Consider the following 17,284-nt stretch of genomic DNA (forward strand, 5'->3'; position numbering starts at 1 on the left):
AAACCAGAAATAGCTTTGCAAATGCACATCTCTAGGTTTTGGGATATATTACGATTTGGCATACATATACAATCATATACTGGATTGGACTGCCTCTGAAAATTGTAAATATAGCACTGAAGTCTAAATTGAGAGGGCAAACAAAACTAAGAGACAGAGCACAGGAAGATAAGGAGGAAAAAGAAGGAAAACAGAAGCAGGAAACACCACCAAAGAAGGCTCATTTTCGCTTAACAGACCCCCAGTCACCAACACCATGTTTGCCACACAGCTCTACCTCCATTACTGTACTATATGAGCCCCTCAAAACAACCGCTGTGAGGAATGGAAGTATTATTATTCCCATTGTACAGATGAGGAACGGAAGCATGGGGAGAACAAGAGATCTGCCTACGGTCAAACGGGAAGCCTGCATCAGAGCAAGGAACTGAACCTGTAGCTCCAGCCTAGCACCCAAATCACAGGACCATCATTCCTCTCGGTTAATAATACATTGGACAATTCCTTATATTGAATGTAAACTTGTTGGCTGACGCTGTAACCTGGTCAAAGATTTTTAGGGTCAGTCTATGTCTGCCCCCTGTATGGATGTGCAAAGGAAAGAGAAAGTACCCAATTTGAGGGCTGGACATAATGGAAGGCGTTATATTCAGGAAGCATAAAAACTCTACAAAGGGGTGGGGAAGGTCAGACGTATGATGCTGTCCCTTCTCCTATCAGTCAGAAGATTTGCTGGTCAGAGAGCGGAGTGCATACTGTACCTGGTGGCACAATGCTTACCTACACTCCATGGGCGCTCTGTAGAGTGTGCTACTTTCTGGAGGTACCGCTGAAGTAGTGCACCTCTACACCACTCAACATGGTGCTATTACTTTATGCCACAATGTAGGCCTTAGCTGGCATTATAGGTAAAGCTGGTAGCAGTGCCTAGAGCTAAGGTTGCTCAACACTTTCCATTATAAGACCATTTTCAGTTGCTAATAACTTTGTCAAGCTTTAACTGCTCAGGCTGCATTTTCCATGCCGGGCTGAATTATTTTTGAAAGTTTCAGGTAAAATAGTTCGGTTGTTTCCAAGAATAAGATGCGGAAGAGGGGGGAGGGAATATGTTGCTCTGACCATGTTAAAAGACTCCTCACAAGCATTTTGTCAAGAAGCTCGAGCAACAACTTGATCTGGAGCAGGGACGTGGAGATTCCCTCTGCAGGACTTTAATGAGCATGTTCCATCTCAGGGCTGCAGTGGCAGAGCTGGGCCTTCCCTGTAATTGCTCCTTGCTGCTGAGGGCCGGGCAGGGAGACTGTGTCTCCTGTGCTATCAGTGCTCCCAGCTTGCATGGAGAAGGAAGGAATGCAGAGAGATGAGGAAGGTGGAGGCAAAGGGACAGAGGACATGGAAGGAACCAGAGGGTGGGGGACAGCGGAGTGGAATGGAAGCACAAAGGGCAGCAGCCAGGGAGATGGATAGTAGATGAGGGAGAGGAGTGGATAGGCACAGAAGAGGAGGGCAACAGTCAGTGAATAGGGAGATGGGTAAGAGTGAGGAAGGGAGGACAGTAGCTGGGAATGGGAGAGGGGTAGATAGGAGCAGAGTGGGACAAGAGTTGGGGGATCAATAGAAGCAGAGGTAGACATGTATAGGCTGGAGCACAGGGGCAGAATGATCTATAACCAATATAGTATGCTCCCCTCCTGAACCTGGAATTGAACCCAGGATTCCCAAATCTCTACTCTTTTGCTTTCAGCAAATACCTGTGCAACCCACCATCCCCCTCAAGCAGCTGGTCCACATAGCAGTAGTAGGCTGTTATCCTCTATCAGTTATTCATTAGCTCAATTGGTAGAGGCCTGTGCTGTAAATCTAAAGGTCTGAAACCTGGCAGGGTATGTTTACACTGTGATAAAAAACCCATGGCACTGAGTCTCAAAGCCTGGATCAGGTAACTAGGGCTCAGGATGTGGGGCTCTAAAACTGTATTGTAGATATTTGGGCTCAGACTGGGACCCAGGTTCTGAGACCCTCTCCTCCCCAGCCTGAACCCAAACATCTAAACTGCAATTTTTATAGCCTCCCAGCCCAAACTCCATGAGCCTGAGTCAGCTGGCCCATGCCAGACACGGCTATGGTACAGGTCTTTTATTGCAGTGTAAACATATCCTAAATAACCAGAGTTGGGGGTCAATATGGTTCCACATGATAGACATTTTTTTCATTTGTTTTAAAAATATCAGGCAATTACTTCCAAAAAACCTACATTAAAAGAATGTTGAGATTGCAAAGTCAAGTGCTCCAAAGTTAAGAAATGACACGATTAAGATTGCCCATGCAACCTTCATTCGGTCCCTCTTCTTCGTACCCCACTTGGCAACCTTAACGTTCTTTCAGTTTTGTTTTTTTGGGTGCAGTATAAGCAACAAGGCAGCTATACATGTGCAGTTTGCAATCCTGTATTCATATTCCAACACATTGAAATTTGGGACTTAAGAATTTTGCAAAAAGGCTTTTCTAGTTGAGTCACCAGTTCACTCAGGCTGAGTAACTTCCAGTTTGATTAGGAGGAAGACAAATGAAAAACAAAAAAAAAAACTAATCACCAAAGGGGTTCACATGCATCTTAAATGGAAGATGATAGATAAGCCGAAACAAATGAGGCATTCATTTTCGCAGATGCAGGCATTTAATGAATTCCAGCGGTTGTGGCTTTACTTGTCAAACCCAGATGCGTAGGTTGCGTTATGTTTTTGTTTATTTTAAATATTTAGGTCCAGATGCTTCTACATAGGCATCAAAATTCTCCACAGAGCAACTACTCGGAGAAAGTCTGAGACTCTTTTAAAGAACTTGGGAAAATATGGCACACACATTCTTGTTTAGTGTAATTCACTTTCTTGCATTTCATTCATGTCTTTTTTAACAGCGCCTTTGTTATTCTCTTAGCAGGAGCTATTAAAATATTGTGAGTTATAGGACTACTTCATGCATTTGTGTTCTTCCACCTTCTGAAAAATAAATAAATAACCACACACATAAAACCCAACCCTCCTTAATTCAAATCCAGAAAAAAATACTTTTGTATTCATTGCACCATATATTCAAAATAAGAGTCTAGAGAAGACACTGTGAAAAAGGTCCACCTTAAGCAGTATAAGTGAGCGAGGGTGTGACTGAGAAGGGGTTTTGTGTTATTTGTTAAGCACTGTGCTAAAAGTGACTGAGGACTCCTGCTGTTTCAGAAAGAAGAAGTAGGTCACCTCAATCTCCTTATCCTCTGACTTTTATTATCCCTATGTTCCTCGGGTGAAATCCTGGCCCCACTGAAGTCAGTGGAGATTTTGCCACTGACTTCAATGGGACCAGGATTTCACTCTCTTCAGAAAGAGTGGAGCAAAGTGGGTACAGCAACCATCCACACAGTCTTGATGGATGGGGTGTCAATGACCTCACTCATAAAACTTTGCTGGAGCAGAGGCTCATGGCGAAAGCCACCCCACACATACACATTTGCATCCTGTCAGCCATCATGGAAACTAGGCAGTGACGTGGGCCAAGAAAAAGACCTTTCACTGAGAAGCAAATATAAATGCAATAGACTAGCATATCTGCCAGAGTTTCATGTTGGTGGGTTGACAGCTTGATTGTGAATATGATGTGCAGAGGAATTACAGAGAGGCAAGAGCTGGAAGAACAACAAAATAAAATTCAAATAATTTCTTTTAAAAATATCAAAAAATTTGCCAAATCCATTTCCTAAATCCATTTTTTCTGTTATCTGCCCAGCTATACAGCTAAGTGAATACTAAAAAAAATAATTAATGTGGAAAATGTCATGATATTCATTGAATAAGCCACGTGACTAACAGTACTCAACAAGCTGCAGAGCTAGTAAGCATCTTCTTGAACCCATAAAAGTTCCACAAAGCCCCCTCCATATATAACCAGCAACAACAATTGAAAAGCAGTAGGTCAGATCCTCAGAAGGAGAAAATAAGGGTAGCTCCTTTGCCTTCAGTGGAGTTTGCCAATTTCCACCAGCAGAGGACAGAGCTGTGCTGATTTGCACAGATGAAGATCTGACCCAATAAACACATACATCATATAAAAGGAATACACACAGCTAGTATTCCCCCAGGCATATCAGACATCTTGCCTATACAACCCATTTCCAAAAACTTTGGCTGTATTCACGAAATGGAGCACTTCCTTCAATCTATTGGCCTGAAAGCTGTACTTCCAGACATACTATAAAAACAGACAGCACTGATTGGGCAACTCTGTTTTATTAATCTCATCTGCAGAGTCATATAATTGTGCTCTTCACCTTTTGTTGCTTGGCATTTGTTGATCATTTGTGTAGGGTCTGGAATAAGATTCTCCAGTAGCACTGCACCGCTGTTAGCTGCATTTTCGGAGGGAGGAGGGGAAGTGCCTGCCCCTGAAACACCAGACATTGATCATTGTCAGAGACAGTATACTGAGCTAGATGGACCTTTTGTGTATTGTAGTATGGCAATTTCGAGGCTCCTGTTTCATTGGTGACATCTGTTAGTATACCACTTTAAGGCATCCATCTTATTACATGCTATTTCCTCCTCATTAGTGCCCATGAGACGTGGTGTTAGAAAGCTTAATATATTATAATGGGGACAAAATACCCTCTCTGAAATGTATCTAACAAGATTTTAATGATGAGATGCCATGTATTGAAATGTCATGAATCTCCTTGGAAGAACTACCTATCTCTACTGATATTGTCAGGATTGGATGTAAAAATAATTCACCACCATAAACTTGGCCTTATAAACATGGTATGGGGAAATGCATATAGATTTATCCCAATACTAGCTCATAACTGCTATATAATATGCAACAAATCTATTTTCTACTGTTAGAAAGTACTGTGGGGTACTGAAAGAAAAAAAATTCTTGCATGATAGTTATGCTATCTATATACAGGGCTTGAACCTGCATTGTGCAGATAGGGGTGCTCCCTGTCCATGAAAGGTAAAAGTAGAGCGGGTTGAAAATTTTATTTCAAAATGCTTTTTCATCAAAAACAGAAGTTATGTTGGGAAATGTCCGTTTTAATTTTTTTTTTCGGAAATTTTGTTTTTAAAAAAATGTATTTGCAGCAACCAGAACAAAAACCATTCAGTTTATTTTGAAATTTTTCAGTTTTCAAGTTTTTCACAAAACCACAAAACTTAAGAAAAATGTCTATGAACGTAAAATTTTTGGTTTTGTTGAAAAATAAACAGTGACTTAAACCACATCTGGCCCAGCTCTAGCAAAAAATGATAGAGCAGGACACAGAGCACAGGGGGACCCAATTTTGCATTCATGAGAGCACTCTCCTGACCTCACCTATTGACTCTGACCTTGTGACAGAAGAAAAGAGAGGAGTCTGGATCTTTTGCACCATTCTATTTTTGCCTCATCTATACCTCTCATCCTGCCAAGACACAAATGTGTGAGCCAGTGTGTGACAAAGACCCAAAATGAAGAACACAAAACAATTATGCAGGAAAACTAAAATTCGGTGGGAATAGTTCCTTTCGTGTAAATAGCTTTCTGCAATTTCCATTTTCTGAGTCTTTATTTCTGATGTAAATAGTTTTCAAAAGTAAAAAATGTTTGCTTGGAACATAGGTAGCTTTGGAACTAAAATTAGCAATGTCCCTCCAAGTGAGGGGGATGGACTCAGCTTTAGGCATCACACTAAGCTCTTTTCCCCATCCATTTCCTCTGGGTTCCCAAAACATGTCTGAAACTTTTTGACAGCAAGGAAAAAAAAGCTTAATTGCAATTAATGGTAAAAAAAATCTGTGGCATTCAGTCAGCCTCTTTCTACTGGGTAGTAACTTAAATTGTTGTTTTTAAAAGCTACTGCCTTGCCCTGTTAGACTCAATACCTGTCATATGATTTATGTGCTTGCGTCTTATTAACTGCTCTGTTATAGGAGCTGTCCTACTCACCGCCACCCCATTCTATAGACCCTTTTGTAAAACCTACTTGAAATCATGCTGCTCTGACTGCAGGGTACTGCACCTTCCAACAAAACATCACAAAGAACAAAGAATTACTGTTTCTCAGTAATCCAGCCCATAAATCAATCCTTGCTTTTTGCTCGGAGGATGGTTAAAAGATTCCATGAGTGCTCCTTGCATTCATATTCAAAAAACTGGCTGTGTAAAGTGTCTTCAGGAAGGAGAAGAAGAAAAAAATCTCAGGAATAGCTAAATCACTCCAGTGTCTGACTGATCTTATCTGGACCTTCCTTGCTCTAACAATAATTTCAGACTGTCGCAAACTGCCACCTTATCTGATTGGTGGTCTTACCAACTGCTATTTTATCAGGGCCCAGCTGTGTGAGAAAAACAGGATGTGGCATGACCTTGGTATTTCAGTGCCTGACCTAAATATCTAATCGGTCAGATGTCTCACTGAGGCTGTCTGAGGATGCCATATATGCCCCTTTGGCGTCAAGTCATTCGAAAGGTGTTTACTTCCCGCTCATGTAAGCCCACCAGCATGCATACAGTAAATCTAGCTGTATTACTGAGCTGTCTGCTAGCGCTGCTATAGTAAAGGTTTTAAGGTAAGTTTCTGTAAAGGTTTTTCAGCCTTTCTAGTGGAAAAACATCATTTTCAGGGGTCTGTAACTCAGCGATAAAAATTCTTTGCCAGGCTGTCTTGGCAGACAAGGCCTCAGCTCAGATGCAAAACTTGTTCTGAAATACATATTCTATATTAGACATCTGCACACCTAGTCATCATGACTTACAGAACACCAAAACGTATGTGCCGTCCGATAGCATCGTGCTAGGAAAGGAAGTGTAGTCTTGTGGACAAAACAAGGTATTGGAAGTAAAGAAACTGGGTTTTAATCCCAGCTCTGACACTGACTTAATCTGGATCTCAGATAAGTTATTCAACCTTTCTGTATCCCTGTATAGACTGGGAATAACACATACGAAACCTACTTCAAGCAGTGCGGTGGGGCTCTGTCAATTAGCTCTTAGTGCTTCCCTCAGTGCAGAGCACAAACAGCTGAACTGTGTGCTGGTACGTTCCTCACAGGAAGGAAGGAAGGAAGGAATTCTCCTTTCCATGCCTTGAAGTGGCAGGGTGTCTCTGGGCAGTGTCTGTGATCCTTTACACAAGGGGAATGGTAAGTAGAGCCATGCAATGAGATGCACTCTTCCTGCTCTGCAACATGAAGGCAGCCTGCACAGAACTGTTGGTCGCAGAAACTTGGGTGGGAGGGTGCACCCCTCCTCGGCAGGCTTCCCCTGCAGAGCAGAACTGCACTAGCTCTGCTGAAGCCAGGCCCTGCAAGCCTGTGGAGGACAGGTTAGAATTTCTTTCCGAAAGTATTATTCATCCTCATTATTACATTAGCACTTAGAAACCGTGGTCACCTGGTATGGTGTAAACACACAGTCAGAAATAATTCCTGGCTTGAACAGACACGACAGACAAAGGGTGGGAGAAAAGAAGTACAGCACTTTCTATCTTCATTTTACAGCTGAGGAACTTGAAGCACAGATAGACTAAGTGACTTGCCTAAGGTCACACAGGAAGCCGGTGGTAGGGCTTCCTAGCTTTAGCCAAGCACTTTAAGCACAAGATCACCCTCTGAAAGCCTTGGATAGCCGGTCCTATGTTAATACAAAACAGGGCTGGCCCAAAAACAAGACTCCATTTCACAAAAAAAATGTTTGAGGTTGACATTTCTGTTCACGTTGATGCAAGACCTTCCATTTAAAAAGTGGGCAGAGAAAGAGAGGCTCCCAGAATAGCCAATAGTCTAGTAGGTTAGGAACCTCATCTAGAATGTAGGAGACCTAGGTTCAAATTCCTGTTCTGCCTGATTCAGAGCAAGGACTTGAATAAGGATCTCCTAACCCCTGGGCTACTCAGAGGCTTGGAAGAATTAGATTTGTATTGGTAAACATCAATTTCACTGTACACACACAAACCGACAACAATATTTCTATCAAGAATTATCAACGTTTACAAAAGGCCAACAATGCTGCTGGAGAACTCAGAGTTTGATTCAAGGCCATTTAGTTTGTCTACATCAGTGTCAAGATACACAATTTGTGTTTTAATCATTAGAAAGCTTTTAACGTGTTGAATCTCAGCATTTAGAGTCATGAAATAAGTATTGTCCGATCCCCGCCTCCCTCCCCATAGTTTCCTGCAGCTGTGAAAATTTAAATCAATAACGTTTTTAAAAGTGCTTAAAACCCATAAGTTCGCACAACTGTGAAAATGTCAAATGTATAAAAATAAAACAAAAACACTAAAAGTAAACTTTGATATTATCCATCCAAATTATAAATCAACCAATCAATTTTTGCCACGCCTGGCTATTGGTTAACCTGGGCTTGCTGGCTAGCTTTCACTGTCTTGAAATTCCATCCTGGATCCGTAAAACCTTGCTGCCAAAATAATGCTGCTATGTCAAAACTGACAAATCAGCATTTTCTGACCAGCTGTAGTACTAAGGATTTTTCCTGCAAACACAGGAAGGATATGTTTCTAACCTGGACTACAATCTGACCCAGGCACAGACAGGTATGATACAATACGATGGATAACAATTCCCTCAGAAAGAGATGCAGGTTTGCATGCATGTTCAGTGTAGATGGAAACATCAGAGAATGTAGCTGTCAAACCAGCAAGTCTATAATGAACATACAGAGACTGAGACTTCTCAGAGCCTTCTATTGCATCCACCATTTGATAGATTTTAACAGGGCCAGCAATAGGCACATCTCAGTACAAGGGAGACCCCTCTGCCAAATTTCAAGTTTTTGCTAGATAAGGCCTGAGTTTTTGTCCTTGATGGGGGCTGCAATATTTATGTTCATTATTATTATTATTCTTTGCCCTCTGACAAGGAAAAACTCCGTTTCTCATTTAGAACAATTGTTTGTTCTGAGTTTGGGCTCCCCCCTCCCTCATTAAATTCTGGCTCACCAGAGTCATATTAGGTTTTGCTGTTGCCTAAAGCCAGTTCTAAATACCTTTAAGGGAGGGGAGACAAAGGAGAATTCTTCATTTATTTTTACAAATAAAGAATACTTATTGTGTTTTAAGACTGGTTGTTTTAAAAAGAATCCCAAAATGACGACCCTGGCTGGCTTTGAATAGCTATCTTAGTGAGAAGTGCAATACACTCTCCACTAAAGGCATGCACGCCCATATCCATGTACAACATTCCTGCACTTGTGAGGGCATTGCAGTAAGTTGCACTCTAAATAAAGCGGCAGAAGAACAGATAAACAATTCCACTTCAACACTCCGAGATGTACACACACAAATGTCTCCTTATCAGGGTCAAGATAAAAAAAAAAAACCACAAAAGTGCAGCCAAGTGCATCTTGGTTGATTGACAATACGGAACAGATTGCCTAGCATATTCTTTGGGAGAAGAAGAACATACAATTAAATAAAACTTGTTATTAAAGGCAAAACCCCCTGGAAATAGATGTCAAGCCCTAACTAGACAAACGTGGTATTTCAGGTGGAAAATTGAGTGGACTAATAGGAGTAACAAGGGCAGTAGCTTTTAGTAGAGCTTGTAAAGTAACTATTGCTTACTGCAGATGCTAAAGTGGTGATGAATGTATCAAAACATTAACATCAAAAGACAGCTGGAATATATTTGCAAGGTTGTGCAACGATAAAGGGAGTTAACTGTCCTCCAGTGGCTTTATATTAATCTCTGGGTCCTGGCGGACTGTAGGGAGCCAGGTGCACTAAAATTAGATTCTGGAAATGTATTCAGGGAGAAGGAAATGCAGTAATTAATGTAAGCTATCAGATTCCTGCCCTTATCCTTTTGAAACAAGCCAGAAATATACACTGTGCCCACTCAGCATGCAACCTTCAAGGGGAAAGGTGTCAGACACTGTAATTGGTAGAACTTAAATGCTGCTACAGTGGTGCTCCTCTTTTAAAGAAACCTATTTTCTACACCAGAATTGATCCTGCAAGGTTGTTATCTCATAATGCATACCTAGAGAGGTACTGAGAGGCCTCAGGACATAGACTAGCAAGGTGCCTAACAGCTTTTGCTGTGCATTATGGGATGCTGCACCCTGTCTTGAGGTACTTAGTGCTGATCTGGAATTTACATGACTCAAACACAAAATTCAAAACTGGATGGTGTGCTGTTTCACTTGAAAATATGGTGATTAGGCAATGCAAAAATGATAGAAAATGAAATGGGTCTGGCTCGAGCAATTGAACTGGATAAAGTTTTCCTTCTCTTTCTTGGTATGCGCGGAGGACATTTGGGGGTGAGGAGGTTGGGAGATGTGTTAGCACCTCTGAAGGACTGACTGGGTTTTGTTTAATTATCCCATCCCTCTTTTCTGAAAACAAACCTAAGTGAACAGAGAGGAATATTTTTGTGTGGAAAATCATTTGACAGGATCCTCAAACATTTAAGGGCAGTGCCTGCTGATTTGGAAATTCAGTGAATAATTTAGTACTATTTGACATAATTTCTTTGGGTCAATTATTCAGCAAGTGAATTAATACATTCTGACTCAAATCGAAGCACATTAGGTTTTGGAGGGCATATCTTGATACATCACTTACATTGCATCACATAGAATGCCAACATAATCAAACACTACAGCTTGATTGAAACAACGTCACCATCATAACTGCAAAATACTCTTCAAAAGCATCATACTCCTGACTATTTCTATACCAGATCTGTCTGTATTTATCCCGTAGCACAGTACAAGATCTGATCGCCCTCTACAAAATAGATATTTTTAAACAGTCAGCAAATCTTGACCTTGTTATAGCCCTGAGTATCTTATCTAAAACAAACACTTTAATTGTAAATAGCAACGTTAAAGCCCCGGGGAGGGGGAGAGTGCCTCATGATGCTCCACAGCAATTTTCCTACCACTGACAAGGTCCAAAAAGAGATGTTCTTATCAAGTCCTTGTCAAGAAGGTTGGCTGTACTGCAGGACCTCAAGGGCAAAGGGGCTGCAACAGGAAGTCAACCTTACGATAGAGTTTAATGGATGAAGCTGGCACTGAGATTCCTATTTGTTGGTTTTTTGCGGACGTGGTGATGGCAGGAAACCCAAACAAACAAAAAGAACCAATACTGAACTTTCTTCTCAAGAAACAGCTAAGCATTTCTAACCACTTTCCAATACTGAAGTGAAGGACAGAAAGCATTTTAGTAGGGCTATTCAAAATAATTTTCATCCTCTGGGAAGTTCTGAGAGTTTCATCCTGAAGTGGGACAAAAAGTCAAAAGTCTCAGAATTTTTGAGAAAGGTCAAAACATTTCATTTTGATTTTATCATTTCAACTTTTATGTTCTTTATAAATATTGTAATAGAACCCAAAAGTCAAATGATAAAGTCAAAATGAAACATTTTGATAATTTCTTCCATAAGTTCAGATGAAGTGACATGGTCCTGGGGAATGTTTTGATTTAGACAAATCAGCATTTTCCAGTGGAAATTGGTTGCATGACAAAACGTGGGACCGACTCTACGTTTTGGTGAAAGAGATTCAAAATCCACTCTGATATTTGAGTGAAATCAGAGTAGGAGTCTCCAGCACAATAAGCAACAATGGTGCCTATTCCCATGACCTTGCAACCTGGCTCTCTTCTACCATTGGTGTTAATCAGAAGTAACAATAGTTAAGTGTATGGAGTTATGTTAGTATAGAACTGGTAAAAGTGAGAAGAGAATCAGACTCAGACTGCCTACATTAAGCAAAATGCTGAATTTAAAAATTGCACAGTGCTGCTGGGTATTCAGAACTATCTGAGGAAAAAATAGGAAACAGGAAAAAAAGCACCTCCAGGAAGGTGATGTAAACTCTCATTGGCTTCCATCTTTCGGAAAGTTGCTCAGCGTCTCACAGGGGCCCTGCTAAGTCAACAGGAGCCTTGCTGTTAATTTCAGTAGAAGTAGGGTGAGGCCCTGAAGAAGTTCATGCATCGTGCGCAGACTATAATAAGAGCAGCAAGGAGCAAAGTTTGAGAAGTTCAGAGATTTGGTTTAGTTAAAGACCCAAAAGTCTCATGCTCATCTTGAATTTTTCCAAACTATCTGTACCAATTCAGCTGCCAGAATGATGCTGGAAATCTCATGAGGGCAGGGTCTCTCATAAGATTTCCAGGACCAGTACTTCCTTCTGCCCAATCAAGCTGGAAACTACCACAGGATAAGCCTTTCTCACATATTTCAACACTTTCACCTCTGATGCCATCCAAAACCAGGAGAGGCAAATGAAGGAGAAAATTAAAAATAAAGGGGAACCTTAAACAAGGTTAGATTTGAGTATGAGCTGGCTCTTGCTTTCGCCAGACTAGTTCATCCATCCCTGCAAGAGACGTACATTTGATTTTCAGGGATCACAATGAGAGAGTGTCATTGTGATAATAATTAGTATGCACACATTCAAAGCTCTGCAACAACAGGTAGGTATTTGTATCTCCATTTTACAGAAGGGGAAACTGAGGCTAAGGGGAAGTTACTAGCTCAAGGCCACGCAGTACTTCTATGTCATAGCCAGGGTTAGAATTAAAGAAACATCTGACTTCCAGTGCCATGCTCATTGTTCTAGAGACCACAGTGCCTCAAGATAGGTCTACACTACCACTTAAGTCAATATAACTTATGTCATCCAGGGGTGTGAAAAAGCCACCCCTCCGAGTGACACAAGTTACAGCGACTTACGCGCTGTACGCATCAGTGCTATGTCAGCTGGAGATGCTCTTCCAGTGATCACAGCTTCCGTCTCTCATGGAGGTGGAATAATTATGCCAACTGGAGAGCTCTCTCCGGTCAGCATAGAGCGTCTTCACCAGAAGCACTACAGCGGTGCAGGTGCATCGGTGCAGTTGTGCCACTGTAGCACTTCTAGTGGAGACTAGCCCTCAGTAACCACACAACCATATTCCAATGTTCCTCAGTGCAAAACAAACCACCAATGGAGAACATTCAAACTAAGAAATAGCAAACACCACTGAACAGAAACAATGCAGTGTCTCCCTTATCCTTATGTTAACAAGCAGGCATTTACAACCTCAGCCCACCCTCCCCTCAAATATGACCGAAACCCCCAACTAACTAAAGATATATCATTTCATCAGTGACACACTAATGTTCCTATCCTGCAAACATTTATGCATGTAACTTTATACATGAGCTATCTTATTAAAGTTAGCTGGATAACTGAAGTGCATAAGTGTTTGCAGAATCAAGATCTAAATAAACAAAGCAGAAAATTCACAGATCCTGGGTTTAAATTAAAAAAGAAAAAAGTTTCCAAGGTAAGATTTCACCCATTTTTAAGCTATTAGTACAACGTGCTAAGAGGAGAAAATTCATCACTGTGAAAGGATAGCTAGAATATGTGACTCGCCCCTCTGTCCTGCTATGCTGATGCCAAAGTGAAGGGAAATGTAGCAGAACAAAATAGTTTGAAATTATCTAAATTCCATCATGTCAGCTGAAAGGAGATAAACTACCTCCATTAAATGAATTTAAAAAAAAACCCCAACTTATCTTTTGAGCCTTCTGCACACATAGCAGGGACATAAAGGTACCAGTGGAGCTACAAGTGACTCTGATGGGTTTTTAAGGACCCCCCAAAATGGAATGCTTCATCCCCACTGCCACCAGCAGGTGCCACTGTCAGTCAGCACTGAAGCGAGAAGAGTTTACGTTTGTTCATATAACTGATTGAAAGAAACAGGCTGCTGGGGGAGGGGAAGAAAAGGTGAAGAGTTTGTGCAGGATCTGAAAACCAAATAGTAGAGAGCTATGTCTGCCCATTTATTCTAAGCCCCAAATGTAGGTTTTGTAAATAAAACAAAAAGGGAGTCCTTATTCAAGATGATGTGAGTAGAAACGTTTTCAGGAATTTTTTCAAAGCCTTATGGTTCATAGGTTTTTCTCTTTTAAACTTTAACACTTTTCTGCAGTTTTGTGAACTCAAACACAACAATATTATGCTCTGCTGGTGCACAAGAATCAGAAAGGAAGATGGGGCAGAAACTAAAGGGAAACTGACCAGGCTAGGCTCACTGTTTAAACTGAGTGGAATTCAATCGGAAAACAAGCAGCATTATTAGTAAAAATTAAGGTCTATTAAAACAATTATTTCAGTTTTAATAATCAAAGTTCATAAATTAATAACCAGAAGGGACCACTAAAATCATCTTGTCTGACCTCCTGGATTACACAGGCCATAGAATCTCATCCACTAATTCCTGCATCAAGGCCACAATTTCAGTTTGAGCTACAACCTATCATCTAGAAAGACATCCCATCTTGACTTAAAGACTGCACGTGATGGAGAATCCACTATGTCCCTAGGGAAGGAGGGATTTTTTTTTTTAATATATTGATTTTTTTAACACAACAGTGTCCCTTTAATGCCCAAACGCTAACAAGGGCCCCAATTCAGGAAAGCATCTCTATTTGGGGAAGCACTTTAAGCACATTTCTGAAGATATTGGGCCTGATACTGCTTTCACTTATATTGATTTTACTCCAATGTACGCTACTGACTTCAGTGGAGTAACTCCCAATTTACACTGACGCAAGAGGAGAAACAGACCCAGTGTTTATTAAAAAATAAAATGTGTTGCTCCATTTTTAAGCCTGCCATGCCAGGTAAAACAGTTGGAAATGATTATTTAAATAAAGAGCAACTAAAAAAGATCAAAGATGCAGTCAAGGCTTAATTGACACATGTAACTTTCTCTCTCTCTCTGGTTATAGAAAGAGGATGACTGCTTCAAGGGGGATGTATTCCCACTGTGCAAGAAATGTGGAGCATGACAGGTGCAAAAAGCTAATAAATTATGGGATTTATAGGAGAACAGAACCATTTAGTTCCTTACAAACCTTTCGAGGTTTCACTTACAGTGCTTAAGAAAAGAACTCCACACTAAAACTAAAATAAGATATTCAAAAATCTTTTGCCCTTTGGGGGGGAAACAGCAGAAAAAGGAGCAGGATTTGGGATTCTATATGGAGAGACACGGTTGTAATGAAGATGAATTCAGTTTACATTGCTTTCTAGCTTATTGTAATTGTTGTCAAGTGAATGTGTTAATGTGCTGTGTTTTGTTCTCGTAGCCATTTTTTATAAGAGCTGAAGTGTCCATAATAATATATTTCATGTATTCTGGGCACTGGGGGCTTTTCGGTTTATTACTGTTGAACTAACTAGAGTAACTCTTTTATTTGTCCTTCAGTTTTAAAGCCTCTCCCATGCAGGAGGAGGAGGAAATGGCCATCAGCCGATAAAAATACAGAACACTGATACTGACAATGACTGAAGGCTATAATAATAAGCATAAGCAAATGCAACAGTCAATCATTTCAACAGGTGTGTTTCAGAATCTTTGACTGGGATGCAGGCTGCATTCAATTTTATTTTGCTTTAGGTTGAATTTACTTTAAAGCTGTATTCCTGCTATTCTAGTGAAGGTTCATGATGGTTAAGCAGAAACACTGAGCTGTCCTTTCTACTGTAGATGAAATATGACTGTAAATACAAATATACTTCTATTAAATTAAGTCACATAAGCTAACTATGTACTGCTAGCATCTTAGTTGGGCAATAAAGGACATCTCCATATTCTCCAATATCTTTCCTTTCCTTTCCTTCCTCTCAACCCTCCCCTACTGTGAGGGGATTAAAACTGCAGTCTGGAATTTAAAAAAGAGATCATGTGAATTTAAAACTCTGGGCCAGAGTCTCAGTTAATATAAAACTTCATGCCTTCACTGAAGTCAGTGGAGTTACAGTGATTTACACCAAATGAGGTGGTGGTTTTCTAATTTGTTAATGTCCTTACTTGTAATATCTTAAAAGTAGATGCTCAGCAGGTGTGAGTTGCCATAGCAGTTTCACTTTCTACTGCTCATAGTACTGCAGGAATATGTTTCCTTTAAATAATAATCATAATTGCTAAAACAGACATTGTAATTCCATTCTTTTTCACTATATTGGGTTCAATATTGATTCCATCATAAAGACAATAGTAAAATTCCATTGAATTTAACAGGATCAGGATCTGGCCCTTAGAGACTATTTCATATAGTTACATCCTTTGATGACTCAGAACAAGTTTAATTCTTGGATAACAGACTGATTTATGATAAGGAATAAGAGCTCTGTCACATCCCAATAATTAGCATATCACAGACAGAATGTAGAAGTAGCCAATAAAATGACACTAAGTTCTGGCAGAACTTTGAGCCACATAAAAAACATAAACAAGCTGATACAGACAAGACATTGTTGTACTGCTTCCCTTCAGAGAAACTGATAATAGAAAGGTCAGTGCCTCAGGATAAAACAGAATTCTAAATACAAACTCGTTCTGGAAAGTGTTTGCAATGCCTTTCCTCTACTCAGTATTCACACCATAAAAAAATTCAACACAAGGAGCTTTGGCCATATGCCTTTTTTAGTACATAAAGCAAATTGCACTTCTTAAAAGACACTTTGGGAGTTGAACAGATCTCAACAAGGGGAATATCACTGACCATATGTGTTGAAGAAGGAAGTCAGCTGTGAATGGTTTTTTTGTTGTTTTTTGGAGGGGGGGGGGTAAACAGAGCTGAGCATTTCAGTTTTCTGCAAAGATAAACACAATTTGTTAACCACAGTTCTGGAAGGGAGGTGGGGAAGGGAAATACCATGAGCTGCTCACTGCAGATAAAAAGAGAAATCCTGAGAGATGGAAGGTACACACAGCTTCCATTTATTACAGTGGGAGCGACATGTGCACAGGATTTCTCAGAGTCAAGCCATAATCTACAATCCAGAAAGGAAACTTTACAAGCTCAAATTAATATGAAAAGAATAAAGCCCTGTAAACAGGTAAAACAAAGTAAGGGATGATTTTTTAAAAATTTTTTTTAAAAGTTCATTAAAAAATTTTAATCAAGGAAAGCAATAACTCAGGGGACCGATAATACGATATAAAACCTGTCCCTTGTAAATGGCTGGTTTCAGTCCAGGTCAGATTGGCAGTAGCCAGAAACCTTCAGAAGGATATTCAGTTGGGTGTATTAAATGGATTGGTGGTCTCAGTCAATTTTCTAGTAGATGAGTGTTCACATCACAGAAAAGCCACCACCTAAACTGACTATAGTTGACAGCCAGGCCAAGGATCAAAGAGACAATGAACACTTATGCTCAGTTCACTGCTATCACCACTCAACAACACTCCAGCTGTGGAGTGGTGCATTTGGCAACA

The 17,284-nt window shown here is 40.4% G+C and overlaps 1 long non-coding RNA gene across 1 annotated transcript in view; it reads right to left on the reverse strand.

The window, feature by feature from the left end:
- Positions 1-4,324: 4,324 nt before the first annotated feature.
- Positions 4,325-17,284, reverse strand: part of LOC137161491 (uncharacterized) — a 38,361-nt gene continuing 25,401 nt past the window's right edge. The window contains exon 5 of the long non-coding RNA XR_010922097.1: positions 4,325-4,432. This is a non-coding gene — a long non-coding RNA (uncharacterized lncRNA). The remainder of the gene's footprint in view (positions 4,433-17,284) is intronic.

The sequence above is a fragment of the Emydura macquarii genome, unplaced genomic scaffold (genome assembly GCF_026122565.2).
Source record: "Emydura macquarii macquarii isolate MOO-44397 ecotype Brisbane River unplaced genomic scaffold, CSIRO-AGI_Emac_v2 contig_2308, whole genome shotgun sequence".
Lineage (NCBI taxonomy): Eukaryota > Metazoa > Chordata > Testudines > Chelidae > Emydura > Emydura macquarii.